The sequence below is a fragment of the Taeniopygia guttata genome, chromosome Z (assembly GCF_048771995.1).
Source record: "Taeniopygia guttata chromosome Z, bTaeGut7.mat, whole genome shotgun sequence".
Taxonomy (NCBI): Eukaryota; Metazoa; Chordata; class Aves; order Passeriformes; family Estrildidae; genus Taeniopygia; species Taeniopygia guttata.
This window is the reverse complement of record NC_133063.1, coordinates 80,669,999-80,696,392: the sequence shown is the minus strand read 5'-3', so window position 1 is coordinate 80,696,392 and position 26,394 is coordinate 80,669,999.

The following is a 26,394-nucleotide window of genomic DNA, read 5'->3' as shown; positions in this document are numbered from 1 at the left end:
GGTGCCATGATTAAGGCAGAGGAGCCATTTCCATAGTTTTAAAGCTAATATGAAATCTGTCATCTGGGATCTTCATGTAGCAAAAGCAAATTCTCTTTTTAACCACTCAAACAGAAATTAAACACATCACTTCTAAACTACTCTGCTTGCACAACCCTCCATCTGAGATTAATACTGTGAATTTCAGGGTGATGGAAAAACCTGTGAGAATTCAAATGTTCAGTGAGTTTAAATAGTGCCTAGAACATACTATTGGTTGTTGAAATAAAACATGCACATATTACTCTTTTTATTAATAAACAGTTGCTGTAAATGCTTGTCAAAGACACCCCTCCATGGTCCCTGTGCCACCATGAGGAAGAAGAAATGCTTGTGGTGAAATTTTTTATCTGTTGGTCAAACCAGGAGTGGGTAGAGATGGTGAAAAGCTGCCAGGAGGAGCAAGTTCAGCCCTGTATCTTCCATAAAATTCATATTTTAGAGGCAGGATCCTTTCAGCATTTGACACTCTCCATTTGTCATTGTGAAGCACAGACAGAGGACTTCACTTGTAGCTTTGGAGAACAGACTGATAACACTGTTAGATTTCCTGATTCTCTTGCTGCACCAGGGTGGGATACAGTGGGAAATTAGGAACAATCTCTCCACTGAAAGGCTGGTGAGGCTTTGGAAGGGGCTGCCAGGGGAAGTGGTGGAGTCACCATCCCTGGAAGTGTTCAAAACCAAAATTAGAGAAGGTGTGGCACTCCTGATAAGGATTGTTGGGCAAGGGGGTGTGTGGAAGAAAGTTGGACTTGAGGATCTTGGATGTCTTTTCCAACTTTTATTCTATTATATTCCAGAATATTTTATTTTGAGGCTCTGTGATAATAAATTACAACATTCCAAGATGTAGCTGGTCTCCAACATACCAGTCAAAATTTCAAAATAAGTTTTGGCTTGATTGTGGAATTGCTGTTTTCTATCGTTTCCTTATTTTTTTTTTTTTCCCTAATGTCATGCAACTTTTAATTGGAAGGATTTAGTTTTTTGTGTTGTAACTCTTGCCTTTTACCCCCAAGGTGGAGAATCCACCTTGAGCTGCTGAGGGAAGCCAGGTACATCCTGCCTGACTGGGGTATCCTCTCAGGAGCTCCCTGGCATGGTGGAGCAACACTTTTATTATTATTTTTTATTAGCTGGAACAGGGGATTCCCAAGGAAATGCTTTATCCTTGGCATGCCAGTGTCACAGCAAAGAAAATTGGTTTACAATTGTTGGTTTAGAGTTAAGAGTTAGACAGGGTTAATGGATAAAAATTCAGATATTTTAGTATTTAATAAGGATTTTTATGGTGTGTTACTTTGTCAAGGTGGATTATGCCAAAATGCACACACATGGTAGATCTCATATATAAATTTATAGACTTTGCGAATTAGAATATCTGACAAAGATTCTCTAATGAGAGGTTTAAATGAATGTCATGACATTCCTTAATTCTAAAGATTCTCTTCTAAGTGGGTTAATCTTAGTTTACAGGATACGTTGTAGAGAGGATTTTGGTTTTTTAAAATAACTCAAGGTTTTTTGGTTTTTAACTGTGAGGTTTTTGGGATATTTGGGTCCTGTGGTTTAGCAGGATATTAGCACTGTGTTAAGATTTCAGGTTTAAAGAATTACAAGTATGTGTGGTAAGAATGCTGAGGATGCATAAAGGTGTATAAAGATAAAAGGAAAAAAAACACCCTGGCATCACCAGGTCCCTGGGCCAGTTTTTGGGGCTGCTGCCTCTGCTTCACATTATCTGTGGAGGCACCACATTGTCATGGGCAGTCCCAGACTGGCTTGGAACCCTTCTCCCCTTCGAATACAGAGTTTTTCCAAGGAAAACTCAGCACCTCAAGGGTCTTTGGGTTTGGTTTGGGTTTTTTCCTGGTGCATTTTTGTTCAGAATGTTGATGTGAGGGCTGCTTCAGCCTTTGAAGCTTTTCCTCCTGTTCCACAGCCTCTTTCAGAAATTTAAACCAAAAAAAAAAAACCACCAAAAAAAAACCAAACCCAAAAAAAAAACCCCAAAAACAAAAACAAAAAAAACCCAAACAAACAAACAAAAAACCAAAACCAAAACAAAATAAAACAACAAAACAAAACAAAAAAAAGAGTGAAAGGGATTCCCAGTTTGATGCTCTAACTGGAAACTGTAGCATCAAATAGTTTCAAGAGTGGCTCCTACTGTTGTTTAAATTAAATTCAAGCTACGTTAAAGGATAAAATTTGTCCTTTCAGACTTCTGTGGACACAATTTTTCTGCCCTGCCTGGGCACGCAGCTGACCCAGAGTCACTGAATGGGAGTGTGTCAGGCACAGCAGTGAAAAATTATAGTTTGTAGGTAGCCAGCTGCAGCACCAAACATACTAGTGTGACACTAACAGTAAATACAGAATTATTTGTCAAATTCCTTTTTCTTTCTTTAACTTCTGACATTCCCAGTTCTTAGTTTTAGCACCACAAATGTGCTAGGGACGAACACGGCTACTATGAAAGAGAGAAACAAGTGGGAATGCTCAGAAATTGTTTTGTAGACTTGGCAAAAGAAAGATTAACATTCATCCACTCGCACAGGATTTTATTTTTTTTTTAATAATTTAAAAATAAATGTTAAAAAAAAAAAAAAAAAGCCTTGAGTCTGATTCAGGTCTGCTTGTTTCCAGGTGGGTCCTGGCCTCTGCACAGGCAAAGCTGGTGACACACAGAGATGTCACCAAGTAGTCAAACAAATATTTGATCCCATTAAAACAGTGCTGGCTTCTGTGTCCCTTAATTTGCTGAACTCTTGACAGGTGGCTTATTAGGGCACATTTCTGCTACTGATGCATTTCCAAGCTGGCTCTTAGACATCCACTATTTCTCTTTATTTTCCTTTATTTTTTCCCTGAGGTAGCGTGGAGTTCTAGGCTGCAGATGGTTACTACAAAAACAACTGGGATATGAGCAATTAAAGAGATTCATTAAGTCCTGTGGCTGCTTGTGTGTACACAGCAGAAATCACTTTTCATTTAAGGGTGTTATAGTCCTTAGACATATTTCTTACAGGACACGATGTATTTGGTAGTTGTAATTTTTGTATTTGTAGTGATCTTCTTTAGGCAGAAATACACAGCAATAATATCTGGGTTTTTTTTTTTTTTTCTGTGACCTATATATTAACAGCTGTAATATATATAATATATAATATAGCTGTACCATATGCCACCACAGAACCCACAAAGGCAGGATGGGGGCTTTGTGGGTGTGAGCAGGGTGTGTTTGACCCTTTTTTGGTTCTTTTATGGCATTCAAGGTTGCTTTATCTTTCATGGATAGATAGAAGTAGAAATAGATTTTTTTGGAAGTCGGTTTTTTTTTTTTTTTGGAGTAGATTTTTTCTGGAAGTAGATTTTTTTGCAATAGATTTTTTCCTGGAAGTAGATTTTTTTTGAGTAGATTTTTTCTGGAAGTAGATTTTTTTGAAGTAGATTTTTTTGGAAATAGATTTTTTTGGAGTAGACTTTTTCTGGAAGTAGTTTGTTGGGTTTTTTTTGGTTTTTTGGGGTTTTTTTTATTGTGTAGCCAAAAGCAAATGAGGCTGGTGAGGTTTAGCTGTAGAGAAGGTGCAGCTCCCTGTGGTAGCCTTGTCTCACCAGGAGTGATGAACCCTGAAATCTCTCTCTGCAGCACTCCTCACTGTTCCTTTCTGCCCAGACCACTTTGCTCTGGTGAATCTCCAGCCTGAGTATGAAACAGAAAATCAGAATGACCACAAGATTTCACCTCTCCATGGAACTGCTGTCTTCTGTCCTCTTGGTTTTATGCTCCTGCTGTTTCCCCTTAAGTGACTGAAGAGTCAAAAATAGTGGATTGGGGAAGGAGGAGGGAATACCTTTGATTTCTCCAAGAAGCTGAGCTGTCAGGCCAGGTTTTCCTCTGCCAGGGGGGTTCCCTCATTTCCACACCCTTGCTGATGTTCCTCACTCTGCAGAGGAAAATTCAAGGCCAGCATTTCCCCTGATGCTCTGGATCCACGGCTTTGCAAGGGTGACACGCTCCTGGAAACACATTCCTGGTTCTCATCCCTGCTCCTTCCTCCGTGTTGTAACTGTGTTGTAACTTAGTGATTAAAAGTCCTTTTTGGAAGCTGGGGAGTGAATGATTAAATTTCATTAGTTTCAAAGAAGATGCAGAACCCCAGTCTGCTTCTTGTGCAGTGTTCAGATGGCAGTTTCTGCTTTGCTTCGTAAAATAAATAAAAGTTAATATATGTTATGAAGGTCTGGGTAATCATCATGTCCCTTCAAAGTCTCCAGATTTGAGGTTTTTTACCAGTGTAAGCCAGACTAAGCTGCCTGCAGAGATGTTGTACCCTCTTGCTGGGGTAAAACAAGAGTGAGAGACCAAAAGACATGGCCACAGTCAGGGTCAGGCTGCAGGACAGAATAAATGGGTTTCTATTTTATGTACCCATGCTTTAGTTACAGCTAAGCTATGACAAATTAGGATTTAAGTTAATATATTTGTTAAAATGCATAGGAAACCTGGCTGTATTTCCCACCTGTGACTATTTGGGTGATTTTTTTCCCTGTAGTATGCATGTGGTACTGCCAGGAGAAATGATTTAGATAAAATGGCAAAGGATTCTGAAGGTTATTTTGGGCTTTGCTGAAAGATAAAATGCAATATTGTGACAAATTCTGCAAACAATGTCTTTCATCAAAGTTCTGGTTAATGTTCTCTTGGGTACTCGTGCTCATGAGTTGAATGGGAGTCACAGATTACATAAAGAAGAGTGGAATTTTCTCTGAGTCACTAAAAGGGAAGAAAAAAAAAGGTTTAAAAGATAATATTTTTACAATTAGGCTTTTAAAACTTCTTTGTGAATTTGTTTGTGCTGTGGTTTGTTCCACCCCTGAAACCCTGAAATTGAAATGCTAAATTCAATAGAAGCAGGGAGTTAGCTTGCAATCTGGGAAATTATTTCAGGGTGAATCAGGATGAAAAATCAACTTAAAAGCTTTACCAGGATTCCTCCCCAAAGATGTTTTCACATGAAGATTGCTTTTAAGTGATTTTCTTTTTAGAGGTAGAAGGAAGTATGATTTTAATTGATTACACTAACACAAGGAATTTGATGCTGAAATCAAGACAGGCTGAACCAGGATGACCCAACAGGATACTCTGCTGTGATATGATTGCAGTTAATTTCTTAGAATACATTTAGAACAAGTTTTTAATCTGGTTGTAATGGAATAAAACCCCAGGATTTAGCTGGTGGGAGGTGCCTTTTGCAGTTTTGAATTAGCTGTTCTTATTGAACCAGTGATTTTAAATGCCAAGAAGTTCTTTTTGCTACTTGATTCCATGTGCTTTGATCCCCCTCCAGGGCTGCAGTCATTTGGATAAATCTGTGTTTGGAGAGAGAGGTTTCTGAGCATCCAACACATGCCAGATTCTCTCTCATGAAGGGACTCACAATGGTAGAAACAGCAAAATAAAAATCTTAATTCTGGTAATTTTATTTCAGAATGCAAAGCGAACAGAGAGAAATCTGTGTAGAAGACTGCCAGCTTCATAAATTCTTGCAATTCTGCTCTGCAAAACTGGAAATGAAAATGAAATTGTGGGTTTTATTCTTTATCGTATTTCAATGTTGTTTATAAATCTTATTGCTGAATTTGCAAGTGAATGGGGAGTTAAAAAAAAAAGGTGAAAAATTCCTATTTGTGCAACTTGGAAACTCAGCTTGATTCCTGAGCATAAAGCTGTTTTGATCAACCTTCATTTATTATTTCTGAAGTGTAGGGGAAGTTCAATAAGCAAAACGATCGTGCAGTTAAACACACATTCAAAATAATGTTTCTAATTTCAGTGGCTTTGTGCATTGGTAGTCAATAGAGACCAGATTTCAAATTGATATAGAAGTGCTTATAATTTTAGTTGGCTGAGAAAAGGATCCTGACTTCTAAATTGTCTGCAATTGCCACATTGCCTGGAGGGAGACAGAGCTTTCCTTCCTGGAGATTTATGGTGTTCAAAAATTCAAGACATTTAAGTCCATGGGAGTTTTGCATGTTTAATAATAATATTGCTTCCAATCAGAGTAAATTGAGATGCAACAAAATAGTCCCCTGTGTTTTCCATGCTGCAAAAAAATCTGTTTCTGTTCAGAGAACTGCTCTGAGGGGTTTTCACTGAGGCTCCACAGAAAGACAGGATCTGAATCAGCAACCCAGAAATAAGTTCTAATTGGGAAACTGATTGAAACAAGTTTTATATGGGAAAATTCTTGAAACTATTGTAAATAATCATACTTGCATAGCAAATAAACCTGTTTTTCCAGAGTACTCTGGACAGAGATAAAATTTTACTGATCTAGAAGCAGTTTTTGGGGTAGAGATGGCTTCTCTTTTATTTCTTATATAGCCTTTACCTTGTCCAGTTGTCTGGCCTTGATTTCTTGTGCTTGCTCTGATTTTCCACATCACCAAAGGAGTTGCCTGTGAGCTCCTGTTTGGTCTTTTCTGGACATCAGGCTGTTTTGTTATACATAGTAAATTACTTATAATCTCAGGGGGAAACTATTATTTGGATTTTGATTTTGGCCTAAAAACTGAGAATTCTGATTTTACATGGATTTGGAACATTTGTTCACGTTTGGAGTTAGCAGGAGAGTGATTTCCTTCTTTGGGACTGAAGCATGGTCCCAAGCAGGGAGGTTTCCGATCTAAGTTTTTGATCTAACAGGGAAGTTTTTGTTCTAAGAAGCTGTACATTCTTACATCAAATCCTTATAAAGTCAGGGAGCTGGATGCTGCAAAATTAAAAAAAAAAAAAGAAAATGGCTTATTTTTTATTTTTTGATTTTTCACTTCTTACGATTCTGCTACAGTTCTTTGCTTCAGAGGACATTTAGGTGGTATATTTAGGAGTAGGAATACAGGAATGCAGCAGAAAAAGCCTTTTGCTAGACAAACCTTTCTCACAGCAAGGAACCACAGTGTGTTAGGCTTGCCAAGAGGCAAATGTGATGGCAGGGACTTTAAGCTGAGCTTCCAAATCCTGCTAATGCAAAGGACATGTTACAACATCTCTGCCCTGACAGCTCTTTCTGCACTCCCTGGTATAAACAGAGCCTGAGTGCAATAATCCCACCCTGCTCCTCCACTGCTGTGCTGCATCCTCTTGCTCCTGTTGTCAGAGATAAGAGGGGACAAGGTTCTGCATGTGAGGATTTTTTTTTTCCTCTCTCTGTCTGTTTTTATAAGGAGATGGTGTTCCCTTTGATTTTTGTACAAGCACGACAGGGTCTCAGTAAATTTAACTTAAAAACCATTTGGCTTTGAGAGCTCATTAAAAACTCGCACTCAGCTGATCAAGGGAGGATGCAGAACTGAAGATGCAGAGTTCACCAGCCTGAGATGCTCCCTAAGTAAAACACTATTCTCAGATAAAACAAAATGTGCTCTGGAAAGCAGAGCTGCAGCACACCCAGGAGAGAGCAGCTGACATTTCTGAGTGGTCTCTTACAACAGACCCAGTTCTTGGTAATTCCTGTGTTTTATTTGCAACACCGAGAAGTAAAGGTAAACCTAAGAGTAAAAAGCAAAATACATAATTAACACTGGAGGAGAGTCTGGCTGCAGCACAGTTTAAGTCTGTCTTTATTTTCACTGCTTGCAGTTCCCTGCTGCTTTAAACTCTGCTCAACATTAATCATTCAAACTTCAGCTTTCCAGGTGAGATGTGTGCCTTGGGCTGACTGTAATTATGAGGAAAATACCTGTTTGGGTTTTCTTTTTCTGCAAAACTAAGAATGAATAAAGCCATATTATTTTGTTCTTGCTGGAAGGAATCCTGGCAGATATTTCTCTGAGAAGTTACAGCAATTTGAGTGCTGGCAGCAAAAGCTCCTTTCATAATGCACTTTTTTTGAAAAGCCTTTATTAATTATAAGCATTTTAAAGAGATTATTAGTATAACTCTGGAGGTGATGAAGATGCTGGTCCATGCTGAACTTGCCAAAGCCAAGAATTTGGCAGGACTTCCCTTGGAATTTCACCTGTAATCTCCTATACAGCTGGATTTTTGTTAAACAGAAGATAAAATGAAAGGGAGACTCTCCCCTGTGCTTTCTTGATGTGGTCCAGAACCATGGCAGGGACTTCTGGATGTGGATGTTGATGTCAAAGTGCAAAAACAAAAATGTTGATAAAGAGCCCAGGAAGGAGGGGATGGAGATGGAAAAGTGAAATAGTGAAAGGGAAGTAGACTCTGGAAGTGAGAGGGTAAGAAGGGATTAGGAAAGGAGGAGTGGGAGAGGTGACTCAGCTTCAGACTGGACAACAAAAAACCTGAACCTGCCATGATATGGAAGAGAAGAAACATGGATGATGAGGGTCAAAGGTATACGGAAGAAAACTGAATAAAAAAAATTCAGAGCACTGGGCACGGAGATGTGAAAGAAGAGGGTAAATGAGAGCCACCCGTGATGAGGGCAGGAAAAGAGGAAAGGGGATTGTGCTGAATCCAGAACTGACCAACCAAATGGAAGCAGGGAGCAGCTGGACGTGGAAAGGGAATGTGGGCACTGGGCAGAGATGCTGCCAAAAGTGAAAAGCTGTGATGACAAAGAGGGGAGACAGGGAGAGGATGAACTGCAGGGCAAGGCAGGCGGCTCAGTGATTCAAAAGGCTCCAGCATGGTTACTCACACCACACGGAGATGGGATGTCACGTTTCAAACTCGATTTTCCCCACCACGTCCGAACCTTATCTGTGGCAGGCAAGTTCTTCTCTCTCTCAGGATTTTTCATAGAGGAGCACAGAGAGAAGAAAGAGAAAACAATTTCTATTTTTGCTCCTTGTTTTTCCCATGTGGAATGTGTGTGGAGAATTGTTTCCCTGGGGTGATGCTTGGTTGGATTCTGGTGAGGATTGTTTGAGCTGATGGCAAATCCAACCCACCTGGGGCTGGGCTCTCAGAGAGGGTCAGGAGTTGTGAGTGAGTTATGGTAGTTAGGAAAAGTAGGTTTGTAGTTTTAGTATCTCCTTTAAATAGTATATTAATGTATTGTAGAATAGTTAAATATATATATGTATATATATATATATATATATATATATATATATATATATATAAAAATACAGAAATCAATCAGCCTTCTGAGCTGGAGCCAGACATCAGCATTTCTGCCCACAGGGTTCACCTGCATTTACAATACTTATCAGAAGTTCTTGGAGAGTGGGGATAGACTGCTGTTATTAATTACTCTACTGCCTTTAATCAGAGGCTCAGACTGCTTTAAACTTTACCTTTGCCCATCTCTGAGTGCACAACCTGCCTGATGTTACCTTGCAGCAGGTTTGTGTTCGTGTTTGTGGAACACACAGGTGAGCTGATACTGCCCAGGCTCTGGTTGTGAATTAACCCCTTCAGAATTTCAGTGCCATAAAACCAGAATGCCTTCTTGACCATTTTAGAAAGGAAAACACTGGAAAGTCTCTCGTATATCAAGAAGAAGGGTGGGGAACTGCTGGTTTCAGTGAGGTCCTAGCAGGAGCTGGCATTGTGGCAACACGTAGTCACACACTGGTTATGGATGAAATGTAATCCACTTAAACTAGAATTTAAAATAAATAATAGCAGAGAAGAGAGGAAAGGAGTAATGGCCGAGAGAGGCTTGTATAAACAACTTTCTTTATAACCAATTTGTATTATTACATTTCAGCTGAACAACAGATACACTCCAGGTTTTTTCCTGGGTACAGAAACCAGACATTTTCTAAAGTAAAGCATTAATCGTGCTTATTTACTCCTAGGGTGACAGTGCACATTCAAACAATGCATCTTTGTTTTCCTTTTCCAGAGATTTATTGAAGCAGACAACTGCTAGTGACTCTCAGGAGCCACTCAGGGAGTCAGATTCACGGCACAGACCTGATGAGGAAACCAGTGGTCTGTTCTGGTGGTCCCTGGAAAAAGGGAATGGTTCCACGGGGGCAGGGACAGGCAGGGGCCATGGGAGGCTTAAGCAAGTAAAATTGTGTCATTTGGCTCTTTTTCCACAAATTGAATTTGCTTATTCCATTTGCGGCTCACCACGAGATCAATTCGTTGTGACATCAAAGTTTGGTTGGGTTTGGAGAGTCTTTTTTTGTTTAGTTTTTCCCTTTAGTTTTGAGAAGAAGGTTGTTACAATCCTTCTCGCCCATCAAGAACATCTAAAAGTTTGATTTAATCCCTTATGTCTGGACTAGTAATCCTGTCACCTGACAGTCTATCCCAAATTCTTGCCTGTATTTTGAGTGCTGGGCACTGGCAGCAGCTGGGGAGGAATGACAGGACTGGGAGCAAGGTAGGAGGAAGCACAAACAAATTGGGATATTGCAGACAAGATATCCCAAAATATTACCCATTTTTTCCTGACAGAATCTTTTCTGTCCCCTCTCTCATTTCCTTTCCCCCATGTTTTGGATGTGGAAGGAATAGGCGTAGGGCTTCCTTTAATATCTTTTATTCTGCTGAGCAGCAGACCAAGGATACAGCTATGAGTGATGTTTCAGGCCAGATTTTCAGGTATGGATGGCTTTGGTGACAAGGGTGATGAAAAATTCGCAGAGAAACAGATATGCATCATGAGCATAAGAAATATGCAGGGGGAGGAGTAGGTGAAGTGGCCAGATGAGCCCCATCTCCATGGCAATACGTGGTACTTTGTGCTTGTGCACACACAGTTTTATCAGTATATTTTATTTTATTTTATTTTATTTTATTTTATTTTATTTTATTTTATTTTATTTTATTTTATGTTTTGTTTTTATTATATTATATTATATTTTATTTTATTTGTTTGATTTATTTTATATTATGTGATATATATTATATATTATATTATATTATATTATATTATATTATATTATATTATATTATATTATATTATATTATATTATATTATATTATATTATATTATATTATATTATATTATATTATATTATATTATATTATATTATATTATATTATATTATATTATATTATATTATATTATATTATATTATATTATATTATATTATATTATATTATATTATATTATATTATATTATATTATGTTATATTATATTATATTGTGTTATATTATATTATATTATATTGTGTTATATTATATTGTGTTATATTATATTGTGTTATATTATATTGTGTTATATTATATTGTGTTATATTATATTGTGTTATATTATATTGTGTTATATTATATTGTGTTATATTATATTGTGTTATATTGTGTTATATTGTGTTATATTGTGTTTTATTGTGTTTTATTGTGTTTTATTGTGTTTTATTGTGTTTTATTGTGTTATATTATGTTATATTATATTATGTTATATTATGTTATATTATAATAATTATATTTATTATATTGTGTTATATTTATTATATTATATTATTTCTTTTATTTTATTTGGTTTTGTTAATTTAATTTCATTTTATTTCATTTTATTTCATTTTATTTTTATTTTCTAATTTTTATTTTATCAGTATTATTTATTTAATTTTTATCTGAGTAGCCTGCAGAGGCAACCTCTTCCTGTTTAAGAAGGAAAAAAGAAAATCACAGTCAGAATTAATCTGGGATGAGTTGTGTGGAGTGACTGAACAGCGGTGCTGGTTTTCCCTCGGTATTCCAGTTGAAAATCTTTCTGTGTGGCTGTGGAACGTGCGTTGAGGTGAATCCTGGTGCAAATCCAGCACTCAGAGTGAGCTCGGTGGGTGGCAGGAGGGAGATGCCAGAACCTGACAGATTTGGCTCCTGCTGGGCCAGCACCGGGCTTGGCTTCCCCAGGTAATTCCCAGGATGAGATGTCTTCAGGGTGAGACAGAGTGAAAATGTAACAGGGTAGAAATCCATTTGGATTCAGGTGAAATGTGCCCCTTTGAGCTTGCTAGCTTAAGTAAAATATGCTGTTTAGTCTGGTAACTGCAGCGCTGTAAAACTGCCCCAGCTGAGGAGAAATAATGCGAATTTCCAAGATAAGAAATAAGAAAGACTCCTCGGACCGCCAGTGCAGATTGACCAGGAGTTCTTTGTCCTTTCTGACAAAAACTGGGCACCAGTGTAACTAGCTCTAAGTGTAATGTGAAATCAGCAGAATGAATATGCATGAACCTACTGTGATATTCTGTGGTAAATTAGTAAGGAGTAATAAAAATAATTGGGAGTTCTCAGGGTCACTGATGTCCTTTGAAGGGGAACGATCCCCACATGTGTCCAGCGGTATAATAAACATACTGTCCCTACAAATCTTTACTGGAATTGAGGGATTTCAAGGGAACAGCAAGCCCCACTGCTCTGCCCCTCCAGGAAAGGCGCTGCTCTCTCCCAGCAGGAGCTGTGGGCACCTCCCGTGCAGGAACTCCAGGAAAAGGCATGGATCAGACAGGGATGAGCTGCACCCCTTCAAAGAGCCAGCAGGAAAGTTCCCTCTGTTGACATCAGAAGAAAATCCATAGCCCACGGGACACCTAAAAGCAGGTTTTCTATTTTTCAAAGGAGGATATCACTGCTAATACAATAATAGCCTCTGGCTAGTTCCCTTTGAATTCCTTTGTATTTATTTTTTTTTCAGTCAGAAAAGTTAATTATTTCAGCATTTAAATCATGGAGTGGTGACAATCTCTCCATGACATGTAAGCCTGTAGTGTAACATACTATTGTATAAATGTGAACAATGTTTTGGGTTTTTTTTCCTGATAAAACTAGGCCTGTTTGCTACAATTTTCCATCAGATAAACGGCTTGTTTAGAAATCTTGCAGCTCTGATTATCTGCAACAAGATTATGGTTTCACATATTCCTAAACCATAAAACCAACTTAAGTTGCATTTCGGAAGCTCTACAATAATATACAAAATACTAAGAGTAACGCTGGTTACTTTAAGCAACTTTGCACCCTCAAAACCCTATTATTTATCTTATATTTTATCCTATATTTTATTATTATTATTATTATTATTATTATTATTATTATTATTATTATTGTTGTTGTTGTTGTTGTTGTTGTTGTTCCACAGATTATAATATGTATCCTACACTCTAATGTAAAATTATATCTAATAATATACAAAATAATTTATTATACATATTATATATAATAATATTATACATAATATATTAGTATATCCTATAATAATAATATAATATTATATCCTACACTATAATATTTTATCTTATATTTTATCCTATAAATATTGTTTATGCAGAATAATAAATCCAAACAATGCATTATAAAAGAGGCCTTGTTCAGGATGTCTTCTGTTCTCAACTTTGGTCTTAAAGTGCATTACCTGAAAAGCATAAGGAGAAAAATTTGGTCTTCAGGCAACTTTCTGTAGAAAAACACTGCAAGCAAAGTATGAGGAAGTAAATTAAAATATTTAAAATATTTAATTTTGAATTTTCTCTTTAAAAAAAAAAAAAGGGGGGGGAAATAAACCAATCATTTTTATTTGTTACATTATTCAGTAAAAACTGGTGCTGCCTACAGAAAGAACTTGAAATTAAGTCCCTTTTCACACAGAACAAAGTCTAGTGTTAACAATGAATTTTATAGGTTTTAAATTCTTCTGAGCTGTGGTGAAATGAGTGACAGAGCCTACTGGTAGAACTGCAACTCAGGAAATATTTTGGTTTTATTTTCCCTTGAATCACACACAGGGAGGAGTTACTTTCACTCCCTCCCGTGTTAGTCCCAATAAACTTTAAGAGCTTCCTGTTCTGATACTGTGAACTGTTTGGGTAATATTTATCTGATTTAGAGCTTTCTCTGAAGGCTCTTAAATGTTACATCTCAGCTCCTATTGCAGGTATTTAATTTGAAGGTGTTCCCTGGGCTTCAGGATCCTGAGAGTGAAAATTCTGGTCACTCTGAGAGTAATGAGGGATTGTATAATCACTTTATATTGCTGATGTTTGTGGTGCCTACCTTGTCCATGCCTCATTTATCTCAGCTGAGCGGCACCCAACATCTCCCCAGCTTTAATTTGGTTTGGTGGCTTGGCACAAGTTGTGCTGGAAGTGAAAAGATCCTGAGAAGGTTTCAATATTTTATATATTTTAATATATTTGTATATAAAAATATATTTTTAAATATATAAATATATATATTATATTTCTATATTTCTATTATATTTTTATATTTATATTTATATACTTATATATTTGGCATATTTAGCATATATTTAGCAAACAGAATTTGATGTTTAAGCTGGAAAGGGAAAGGGCTGTATTCTGCCCCTCCTCTAAGGAATTATACCCTCTGCTCTGCTGTGTTTGGGTTAAAAAGGCACTGTTTGGGTTAAAAAGGCACTGTTTGGGTTAAAAAGGCACAGTTCTGTGACATCCATGCTGTTTGCATAATGCTGAGTTTATGTTTAAAGTATTTTTCATCTGGTTATAAAGAATGATGAAGAGGCAGTATGCAATATTTCTGCTTCCACCCTCAGCTGGCACAGCCCTCCTCAAATGCAGGAATTTCATCCCAGATCAGTGATAACTTGGGAAAATGCTCAGCTGGAAGCAGCGTGGACTCTGGGAAAACCTGATTTATTTCTTGTGGAGGTAGATGAGCCCAGAGAATTCCCAGTCTGAGGGGTCTCATTGGGACAGAGGAGAATTCTGAGAGGCTTGGAGTGCTCCTGTTGCAAACCAGAGATTTTGATGGTTAATAAATATCCCGCTAATAAAAAGGAATGATTGTCTGCAGGGCTGGAGGATCCATGGGATCCATGGAATTGCCATGGAATCTGAGAACTTTGCACCCAAAAGTTCTCCTAAAAAAGCCATTTTATAGGTCCAGCCATAAATATTTTCACAGGTTTGTAGGTGTTTATTATAACTTCACTCTGTCTGATTCTTCTGGAGATCTTACAGTTGTTTGTGGGATTTAATCATCATTGCTTTGTAACCTCTGACAGCCAATTTTTACATCTAATTGTTCTGTGGTTGTTGTTATAACCAGCGTGCACAGAGAGGTAATCAAATCCACACCCAGTTATTCCCCTTGATCTGTGTGTGAACATCTTCCTTAAGTCATTAGGACTGAACCTGATGCCTCTCAGGACGCCAATTTTGCAGGAGGAATTTGTATTTGTGATTTTATACACTTTAAGAGGAGGAATTTATTTTTTATACATAAATAAAAATAAAATATATATTTTTATTTTTTATATTTATTTTTTTTGGTGCTTGATGCAGTAATGATTATTCCCTGCCTCAATCAATAAGGAATATATGAGGTAAATCAGTAATTTATGTAATGATTTTATAAACCCTTTGGTTAGCTCAGCACAGCCTTGCAAGTACAGTTTATGCTTGTGGTGGATGGAAAACTGATATTTTCACAGTAAAACTGATATTTTTTTGGTCCTAAAGGTAGCATAATTATCAAAATTCTTGGTGCCAAATGGTTTCCTTTGCATGAAGAACTTTGGGATAGTTATTTGCAGAGGGACAAAAGCCAGTGACGGATGAAGGCACCTGCCATTCCACAAATATCAGTAAAATTACCCAATGTCTCATAGGACTGCACCATTTTGGTCACTCTGACTTGCAGGATTCCTGTCCTATGGGTTTAAACTAATTTTGGGTTTGCCAAGGGGAAATACATCACAGATGAGGCTAGGGTGTTAAGGACCCAGCAGTCTCCTTCCTGCAAAACATTTTCATTTTAAAATCTGTGAAAAGGACAGAATGTGTACTCGCACATTCAAAAAACTATAGGAAAAATGGTGAGGGATTTCTTGGTTTGTTTTAGTTTGGCTTGTTTTTTGGGGTGGGTTTTTTTTTTTAATGGTTGTTTTGTGGTTGCCATTTGGTTGGGTTTCTTTTCCAAAACTGTGCACTAGAGTGCAATTAGTGTAAGAAATGGTACTAAAGCTCATCCAAAATGATTCTGGAGGGGTTTGGGGCAGGCAGAGCATGCTGGCTCACCTGGAGCCACCCCACAGAGCAGGACCACTACCCAAGCAGGGTCCAGCCTCTCACCTGGACACCAATGCTGGAAAGGTCAGGGAGGAGGTGGGTTAGAGCTCCAAGTGCTGCCTTTCACTGTGTGTGGATGTCAACAGCTGGGAAAACAGAGACAGGGTCTGATCTCTGTCAAAAAAAAAAATAATAATAAAAAAACCCAGTTTACTAAGCTTTAGGATGGGAACATGCTGGTGGCACCTTACAGATGCCTCTTTGGGAGCCTGTTGTCTTGGATTGAAAGATTTAGCTGGGGGTGTATTCTATCCCCATCTGTGGGAGCTGGGGCAGCTCTCTGTTTGTTGGGCAGCTCTTTCTTTATCTCTACCACCACCCATCCTCCCTCCAGGAGATCTCTTCTGTTCATGGGCCATTAATTATTAATTATCTCCTGTTCATGGCCAGTGAGTGTCCCTGCATGGCTGAGAAAATTCCATCATCCCATGGGAGATGCTCTGCCCAGGGGAGGAGCCGAGCATTCCTACCTGGATACAATCTGACCTGGGAACAGCACAGCAGCCTTTGCCCACTGCATTCCCAGAGGAGCAGCTTTCTCCCCACTGCATTCCCAGAGGAGCAGCTTTCTTCCACTGCATTCCCAGAGGAGCAGCTTTCTTCCCACTGCATTCCCAGAGGAGCAGCTTTCTCCCCACTGCATTCCCAGAGGAGCAGCTTTCTTCCCCCTGCATTCCCAGAGGAGCCCAGGCCCATCTCCCCCAGCCCTGGAGCTCCAGAGGAAAACTCCCCCCTTGTGCAGGATCCTGCTCCAGCAGAAGCACAGCTGGCACTGCAGGAGGGCTGAGCCACCCTGGGATGGGGCTGCTGCCACCTCCCTGACCCACAGCCTGCCAGGGTCTGCTCTGATATTTTCCGGATAAAGAACTCTTATTCCTATTCTCACATCTTTGCCTGAGAGCCCCTTAATTCCAAATTACAACAATTCAGAAGGAGGGGGTTTACATTTTCCATTTCAGGGGAGGCTCCTGCCTTCCTCAGCAGACACCTGGCTTTCCACACCTGGTTCCCTGCTCTGCTGGAGCTGCCTGGAGGTCACCGTTCCCATTCCCACATCAGGGAATAACTCTGTGCAAAGGCTGCTGCAGACAAGACACGGATTTGCAGTGTAAATGTTATTTTGAGCAGATACCCTAATTACCACTGTTGGGCTTAGCCCCACCAATCCCTCTAATCCCTCCTAAAACTGATCCTGCTCTTGGTCTCCATGACATCCTGTGGCAGTCAGTGCCACAAATATGACACCGTGTGACAAAACCAGAAGAGACAAAATTCTTGTCCTTGTGTTTGGGGTTTTTCATCTTTTTGGCTCTTCTGAGATGGTTTATTATTTTTCCCTGATAAATTTACTAGGTGACCTCTCTTACGACTTAGAATTGTGACATGTGCCTCAGCAAACACTTCTTTTCCAGGGATTTTAAAGCTAAAAAATTACAGCAAATCATTAGATGCCCGTCCTTAAATGTTACAGTTTGCTGGAGAACACAGCAGTGCTGGGTTCACAGCACTCAAAGATTTTAGAGGTATTTTCCCATCTTAGTTATATTATTAAATAATATATTAAATAATAATAAATTTAATATTGTTTCATATATTAATATTAATATTTATATTTTATACATTGCTATTATTAATGATATAATAATAAATTAAAATTATATATTAAATTAAAATTATATATATTAAAATAATATTAAATTAGCATTAATTGCTAGATTAGCAGCTCTTACAGATGGTTTCTAGGTTTTATTAAAGCTTTTTGGATGATAATTTTTTCTGCAAGGAGCTCTCCAAGTAGCTGTCAGTTTAAGTAACATTTTGAGGACTTAAGAACACACTTTGAAAGGCTCAGTTTTGAGCTATCCCAGAATTCATTCTGTAGTTTATAAACATTTCATCTTGCTTTCCAGCTTTTCCTTCTATTGGGAGTTTATTAAATACAATAGGACATGCCAAGTTCTCCCATTACAAAATCAGTCATAAAATGTTGTATGTCCATCATTGTTACTCCCAAATAATTCAGTACAATGGGAAAGGAAAACACTTTCTTTGGTGAATTTCACTTTGTAATATTTTGGAGACACTGCTTTTCTAAAAGAAACTAAACTGGACTAACGACTGTGACTGAGATTACATTTCTTGTCAAACAAAAAAAGAACCAGAACATGAGGAGATTCAAAGAAACCTCAAAATTCCAGCCAGATTTTCCTGTCTGTGATGGTTTTTTAGCTGCACAGACCCCTTCTTGTACAACAGCCAGTGCTTAGCTAAAGCAAATCATCATGATTTGGGCAGAGAAAATGGGAATTTTCTGTAATGACATCTTATGTTCAAACTTATGGGCACTTGTGTCATGGGGGAGAACTGCCCAGAAAACAACTGCAATTAATATTTAGCAAGAAATGATACCTGGAAATATTCCAGTTCTTTCCTTGCTATCTACCCGCTACAGGAGCAGAGTAGAGATTCCCTTTTTTCCCCATGCACTAGAAAACTAAATTTTAAATATTCCAGTATTTTCCCTGCAATCTTAAAAACAAATAAATAAATTTGCATGCAAACTTCAAGAAACCCATTCTTGCTTGTCTTTTTTTAAAAGTGCTCAGACAAAACCATTTTTGAGCGTTCAGGGAATAAAAATTCCACATCTGTGTGTAGGTAGAGACAAGGAGAAACTGAGATCAATGCACCAAGCAGCAGAGCTGCTGCAGGAAGGGCTTCATCACTGCCTAAATCAGTTCAGGCCAATTTCTAGGTAAAGGTTGGTTTTTGTAATAATATAAGGGGAAGAAAATGAGAAATACTGTAATTTGGTGTTAAAACTTCTTGCATTTCCCTGGAGCCCAAAGATTATTTCTATTCTGTCATTCCCTTTGACAATTTCTCCTTGGGCTCATGTTGCATAACTACATAAGTGGGGGGAGAAAACAGCCTCACAAGCTTTATAAAATTTGTTTGTTTGTGTGTCTTTGTTGGTGTTTGGTTTTTTAAAATAGGGCTTAAATACGCTTTAGGGTTAAAAACACACTCTGTTTTTTAGAAAAAGAGTCAGGAAGTATCTAAAAAGTAAAACAAGGAGAATAATACATATCTTCCTGATACATGGGTTTTTAACAGTTATTGTTGTGCTGTTTTGGAGAAGAAAAATTTAAGTTTTCTGCCATGAGCACGCAGGCAGTGAATTGGGAGCTGGGGAAATCTGCCCTCTGCTCGCCCTGATTCTGGTTCCAGTTTGGCTAAAGATGCTGCCATTCCTGCTGTGCATAAAAATATCCCCCTCCAAGAGCTCAGGACCTCTCCTGTGAAGATTTAAAAGCAGGCCCAGAGTGGCTGCATTGTTCAATATCTGAGTCTTGCATTTCAGTGGGAGGTTCAAATGACACTGATTTTTTTAACGCAGGGTCACATTTGGATCTTCTTTTTGGAGTATCTCCGGGCAGGAACTGGACTGGGAGGGCTGAATATGCAAAATCCCACCTGGAAAGGTGATAGGTGAATTAATGCCAAAGACATAAGCAGAGAGTGACAGGAAACATGAGCAAGGCTTCATGTGTGGACCTCGCCAGTACCCCCAAGAAATGAGCTCAAGCTGTGGATTTGATATGGATTCATATTTCAGCCCTGCAATAGTCCAAAGGTCTTCAGCTCCAGGGATTATGTTTGTGCTGTATCAAAGGCAGAAGTCAACTGGAAAACGTTAGATCTGGGCTAAAGTTTAAATCTAGACAGTCACAGAGCTGAATGAGGCTTGAATTAGAAGTTGTGGTTGGAGGCAATGTTCACCTCTAAATACAAATTCACTTGCAGTACAACACACACACACAGAAAGTGAGACACAGCTGAGAAAGAAGCTGCAGCTAAATGAGAAACAGATTTGCAGCTAGCACAAATGAAATTAAGGGGATATGGGTGCAAGCCAGCCAGCGTATTCTGTTGTGAGACAAAATGTTTAATTTCCCATTTGTGATAACACCGAGGAGCTGAACAGGGCTGTGCCATGAATGCTCCTTCACACCGCACTGATTGCCAAGAGCTGGCAGTGCATGGAGCCTTCCCACTGCATAAAAACCTTCCCTAAAAACCTCCTACCCCTCTGCCTTGACGTTGCAACAGCCCTCTTGAAAACTGCCAGATAAGCCTTGAAAAAAACAGCCTGCAAGAAAAAAATACTGTGATTTTTGCATTTCTGTCTATTTAGGATGCCAGCCACAACACGTGGGCAATTTGCAGTAAGAGCTGTGCATCTCTTTTAGCAGTGGGTGCCTTGGAGTACCAGATTGTGAAGGGCAGAAGTAGAAATATTTGTTCTAAATATAAACATTGTTGGACTTTTAAAACGGTAATTTTTAAGTGGTAGAGATTTACCTGCCCCTCATGAAGGAGATAATTAGCTTTCAAGCCATAACTAAGAACAAAGGGTGATATTTACTCCATTTTCTTACTCCCGTTTTCTACCTCTCCCTCCATGTTACTCCAACTATTTTTTTTTAATTACTTTTTTCAACCAGTGATTAAACCAACTGGATTTGATGCTTACACCACACAGGGTTAAGAGTATAGCTTCCCTTATATTTCTGAACTTTCTTCCATAAAAATCTTGAGGAAGATGGTCTCTAATTTCACTTCCTCAGCATGAAAAGCAAAACATCTGGTTGTCTTAGTTTCCCACCCCGGCAGCTGACTTTCAGGACAGCAAGTAAGCAATGACATGCTTGAGATTAAAACACAGAAATCTGCTGTGTTCATGTTGGCATGGGAGAGCAGCAGTGCAATGGGGGAAAAGCACCGAGTTTCTATCACGCTCGTAATTACAGAGCACAGATAGCAGCCTGCAGTTAACACTTTAATATATCCTGGCTCCTGCTCTGTTTTCTCTGGCCATTGTTGGTGGGAAGGGGATGGAAGCAGCTGGCTGGGGATTCTCCTGCAGTTTGCAGAGCTCAGCTGCTGCTCTGGGGTTTTTGTGTGCCCCCTTCTCACACACACACACACAGACCCCAAACACCTGCCCAGAGCCTGGGGGATGGTCAGGATGGAGTCACCAGGAAGGGATTTCAGCAGGAATTTGGCCAGAAGACTCTGGAAATGAACTTTTCAGTGTCCACAGAGCCCCAAAGAACAGGGGAAGGAGGCTCTGCGTGCTTCAATATCTTAGCCAATATCTGGGCCCAGCAGAGGATATGACTCTAAATTTGCCCCCTTCATTTTTGGTTGAAAGCTGGAGCTGATGGTGTTGGAGATCTTAATAATTCCATCATTATTTTCTATTACCTGTTCCAGTCACTTGCACAGTGAAATTGAGCATTTTTCCTTTTTTAATTAATTTTCCATGTTCTCTTCAATGGCCAATGTTATTATGATGACAGCTATAAGGGCATAATCTTCCTATTTCAAGTTATTTATTTGTAATACACGACAACCCATACTTCACCTGTGTTCAAAACTTTTCAGACAGAAATTAGGGATGGAAGGGTGGTACAGCAGTTCCATTTTTTGTGCAGTGGCTGCTAATTTTAAAAACGTTGAGCTGGGATCCTCTCAGTGGTCTCTTCTGAGCTATTCCTCACTGACTAAGGTCTTGGAATATACGTAAGGTGAGATTCTGCTGCACCTGCATCCCCACAGAAAACCTGGCTGCTGCTGGACCTTACACTGTGGCTCTGTGCGGAAGCCAGTCCTCTGGCGTGGGCTGGAAAACTCAGAGAATTATAATTTTCAGGTAGGAAGTGACCTCTGGGCCACCCCTGAGGCTGTACCAGCTTTCTCCAGGATTTTGGAAGACAGATTCCAAGGCTGGGGGGGTAACATGGATGCTCCTGAGTGGGTGTTCCACTGCAGGGCTGCATCCACAGGGAAGGGAATTCTCCTTACCTCAGCCTCTGGGCAAGGGAATGGAACCCCAGGAGAGGCTGAGGGAGCTGGGAAGGGGCTGGAGAATTCCTGAGGGAGCTGGGACAGGGCTCAGCCTGGAGAAAAGGAGGCTCAGGGGGACCTTGTGGCTCTGCACAGCTCCTGACAGGAGGGGACAGGAGGAGAGGGAATGGCCTCAGGGCAGGCTCAGGGTGGAACCAGCAGGAATTTCCCCATGGAAAGGGAGCTCAGGCCTTGGAAGTGCCCAGGGAGGGTTGGAGTGCCCATCCCTGGAGCTGTCCCAGCAATTCCTGGATGTTCTCTGGGGACAAGGGGGGATCAGGCACAGCTGGGACTCCATAGCCTTGGAAGTCTTTTCCACCCTCAATAATTCTGATCTTCCCAGAAAGTCCTTCTGGTCTCTTCTGGAGATGGGTGCAATATTTCTCCACTCATGGGGGCCCCCCTCAATTTCCAAGAGCTCTCAAATATGAGCCTTATGAGGGAATTGACTTGGATCAATGTGCTGTTACCCATCCCTTCCCCAGCTCCCCCCTTCACCAGCGAAGGGATAACACAGGAATTAATGCAGGGAGGGGTTTGTCTTTATGTTCCACAATACAGCCAAAGAGCATGCACTTATCCATCATAAAACTCTGTATTTCAAGAGCGTTGTGTGGCACCAGGAATAAATTTGTCTACCCCACTCTGGTTTATTTCCATATCTTGCTTATATGTGTGATAATTCAGTCACTCTGGAATTCTACAGGCTTAAGCAAGTAATTTATTCATTGTTTTGCTCTTCCTTCTTTCCCACATGAATGGTTTCTTGGTTATAAAAATGCAGCTTGAAGGCTTGTCTGGTTTTGCACTAATTTCTGCAGGTTCTTATCCCCACAACTGATGGTATTAGCAGTGACAATAAGATTATTACTAATGATTTTGGTAGCTTTAACATTATTCATCCTGCTGGATTTGCCAGTACACCCCAGACACCGCCTTTGTACTGCATAACTAACCTAGAATATAGGAAAAAAATCTATTTTAAACTCAGAGCTTTTCCCCTTTATTTGTGTTATTTCCTCACAAATATTTTGATCAAAACCAGAAGCCACCATTGGCCTGAAAGGGAAACTGCAATTACCTATGTTAATTTGTAGCTGAATAGGAAAGTTTTGGGTTTTTTCTTATCATTCCACCATTTTCAATGTGCAGCATGGGTTTGGTGACATAAATACTGTTTCTCTTCAGTCAAATACAAATGCTTAATTTATGCAGCCATGCAGTGGATTTAACATAATGATGGAATTGTAATAAATCCACAGAATAATTTTTTTGTCATTGCTGTCACATTACCTCTAGCCCTCTTATCCAGAATAAAAATAGTCTAATCATGTAAGAAAAGTTGATCTCTGATTTTTTTTTTTTTTTTGCAAACCCAGAAATTAAAAGCTATGGATTTACTATATCCTTGCAGGCTAAAACCCTTTGAATTCATGAGTGTTTTGGCTGAGTTTGCCTAGGCAACAAAACTTTCAGTCCTGACCTAAGCCAGCCTTTCCCTCCCATTGTGATTTGCCACCCCTAATGATAATGTGAGTAGACAATCTAGGACAAAACAGGTATAAATCCTCTTAAGCTGTAAAAAGAAAGGAGCCCAGGGATGTCTGGGCTGGTTTCTTCATCAGGGACAGAAGGTACACACCCATCACACAGCAAACATCTGGACAGCATCAGACTATCCGGGTGGAGGGGGCAAAAGTCTCTGCTGAAGTCTTTCATGAAAGATTAAATCTCTGCCTGTTTTTTTCAAATACAGTTGTTCAAAGGTGCCTTAATTTCATGTTTCCAATTAGTCTGAAAACTTAAGTTACCCATTTTTAGACACGGCTATAAAACACAGATTTAATTTGGCAACAGCATAAAGAAGAGGTTTCAATATTTCATTTTCACTTTGAGGAGGAATGAATTCTAATCTTGAATATCATGTTGTAGAAAAGCAGTTAGGTCTGCACAAAACTTATGTCACCATTGTGATGGCTTTATAGATGGCAAAAACAGAGGAAAGAAATGGAGCAATTTTATTTCTGTGAATGAAGAGGGTTTGACCATTGTCCTGCTCTCCTCAGAATTACACTATCTCACATTTCTGCTCCGTGATGGTCTGTTCTGTGATGTTGCAGGTGTGGTTTCTCCTGGGATGGTTTTATTGGGAGTGATTTGGGGTAGCAAGTGGTTCTGCAGGAGAAGGGTGGAGCAGGGGAAAGCTGTGGGCACATCCTGGGCTGCTCCCTTCCCTTCCAAGGACATTCCAAGGACCCATCCCAGCCATCCTAACACAGTCTGGCTTTCCACTGATGGTGAGCACCACTGCCCATGTGAGCAATGAGGCAAAATAAACCATCTGCCCAGGTTTAGTCTGCCGAGACCTTGTGATTTTGGCTTTTGACCCAAAGGTGTTTCTGTAGGGTGCCCGCCACGAACGCCCCAATTTTTCTCAAATAATTCCAATGCTCCTGCTTCCTGCTGTGTGGGTGTGAGCCCTGACTATCAATGCCTTTCCCAGCTGTGAGGAGACTTTGCAGCTCCTCCAGGAGGACCTGGACACAAGAGAAGAAGAGACCAGGTTGGCCGTGCTTCCCGCGTGACCTTGGGTTGATTAATCTTGGAGAGTTTCCTCTCTCCCTCCACGGCCGAAAAAGGGGATAATAATAGCTGCCCATATCATCAGGGGGGTGTGAGGATTAATGAGTTAATGCCCTCAGGGCTCTCTGCTGACAAGGAGCTGCCTGAGTGCCGTGACAGAGCGCAGGAGCTCCAAGGGCAGCAGTTCCTCACCCCACGGTGTTGATTAGGGGGGAAAAAAACAACCAGGGCACAGCAGACAACAACCATAAAAGCTGAAGGATCTGCAGAGGCTGGGCTGCACGGCCCAGCAAGGCTAGGAAACAGCGTGATGGGTTTTCTGGCCCACTAGATGAAGAGGTTTGTGTTAATAAATTCATCCCACACCCAAAAGGGGAGGCCTTTGGCACACCCATGTGGCATCCTGCTTGGGATGGGAGCAACTCAAGGCAGATCATCCATGGAAAAGGGTGCAGAAGGGTGGGAGGAAGGGGGATGGAGTGGCAGAAGACAAGGAAAACAGAGCCACATTCTCAAAGAAGCTTGTAGCAACAGAAGTTCCCCAAGGCTCGTGCCTGTGTGTGCCCAGCCAGTCATGAGGGATGGCAGAGGATGCTGAGGAGGTACCACAGTCAGTTTAGGTCCTGGATTAGAGGCTCTGATTCCTACAGGCACAACCATGTGTCTTTCATTGCCCCACTGTGCTTCCCTTTATTTCTTTTGACAATTAACCTGCTTTTACTTGAGGTTTTTTCCTTTTCCTTCTTACCTCCTCCCCAGTAACTGATTCTAAAGGGAAAACAAGAACTGAACCCATTAGTGATCAGTGGCACAGAATAACAGTTTAAACTTTATGAGAAATTATTTCTATGAAAAATCTCATCTGTCAGAGCATTTGGTGTGAATTTCAGCTTTTGCAGAAGGTTTTTGTTGCTCGATTCTCGCAGTTGCTCACACAGTTTTGTATGTGTGTGAGCATGGTGAGGACTTGAAGTGAAGTTCTGAGTGATCTAAAGGGGAACCTCTTAAATGTCAGCCTAATGAGGGTACAGACCTAGAGCCAGACAGGAGGGTTTGCAAATCTTTATGCTGAAAAAAAACCCCTCAGAATAAGGGTTTTTAGTTTTAGCATTTAGCTTTAATGACAGATGGCAATTAGACAATTAGTACAGTTATTCTCTTTCTAGAACTTATAAAGGTTTTGTTCAGAGGCTAACAGACTTTAAGGAAACTGTCCATGCTTTCCCTCTATTCTTGGTTTTGAACAGCAACCTCACTGTAGAAATGTCTCTGCTTCAAGGCAGGGATTGACTACATCCATCCACCCTGTTGCAATAAAAAACCCTTGTGACTGCAAGTGGGGCAAGTACCTCCATTTCACCCAGAAATTCTGCTGAGCAAACGAGCTCATTTTATTCTGGAACAAGGCAGAGAAAATCTTATTTCTTGTAGGACTGCTAAATCCCGGGTGAGTCCCCCACTTTTCATGCCTCAAACTTTATGTCACAACCAGAAACTTTCAAAATGAAAAGTATTTGTGCAAAGGACACACATCTTCATCTACCACCGCCAAATGTAATTGCCCATTTTTCCCACTTTCTTAATCTACTTTACAGCCCTGAAATTCATATCTCCAGGGATATTTGTAAATTGCCTCTATCTCTAAAAAAAAGCCATATGCATTTCAGCATTGATATCTTTCTATTCTGGAGACTTCATAATGCAAATAACTCAACCAATTTGTTTTCTTCTTGTGTAAAATGTGATAAGAAACAATTAATTTTTACGCCAGAGTCTTCCTTTACTCACATCACAATTTTACATAAGTTTTGAAAATCATTTGTTTATCCGAAGCAGTTCAATAAATATAACAC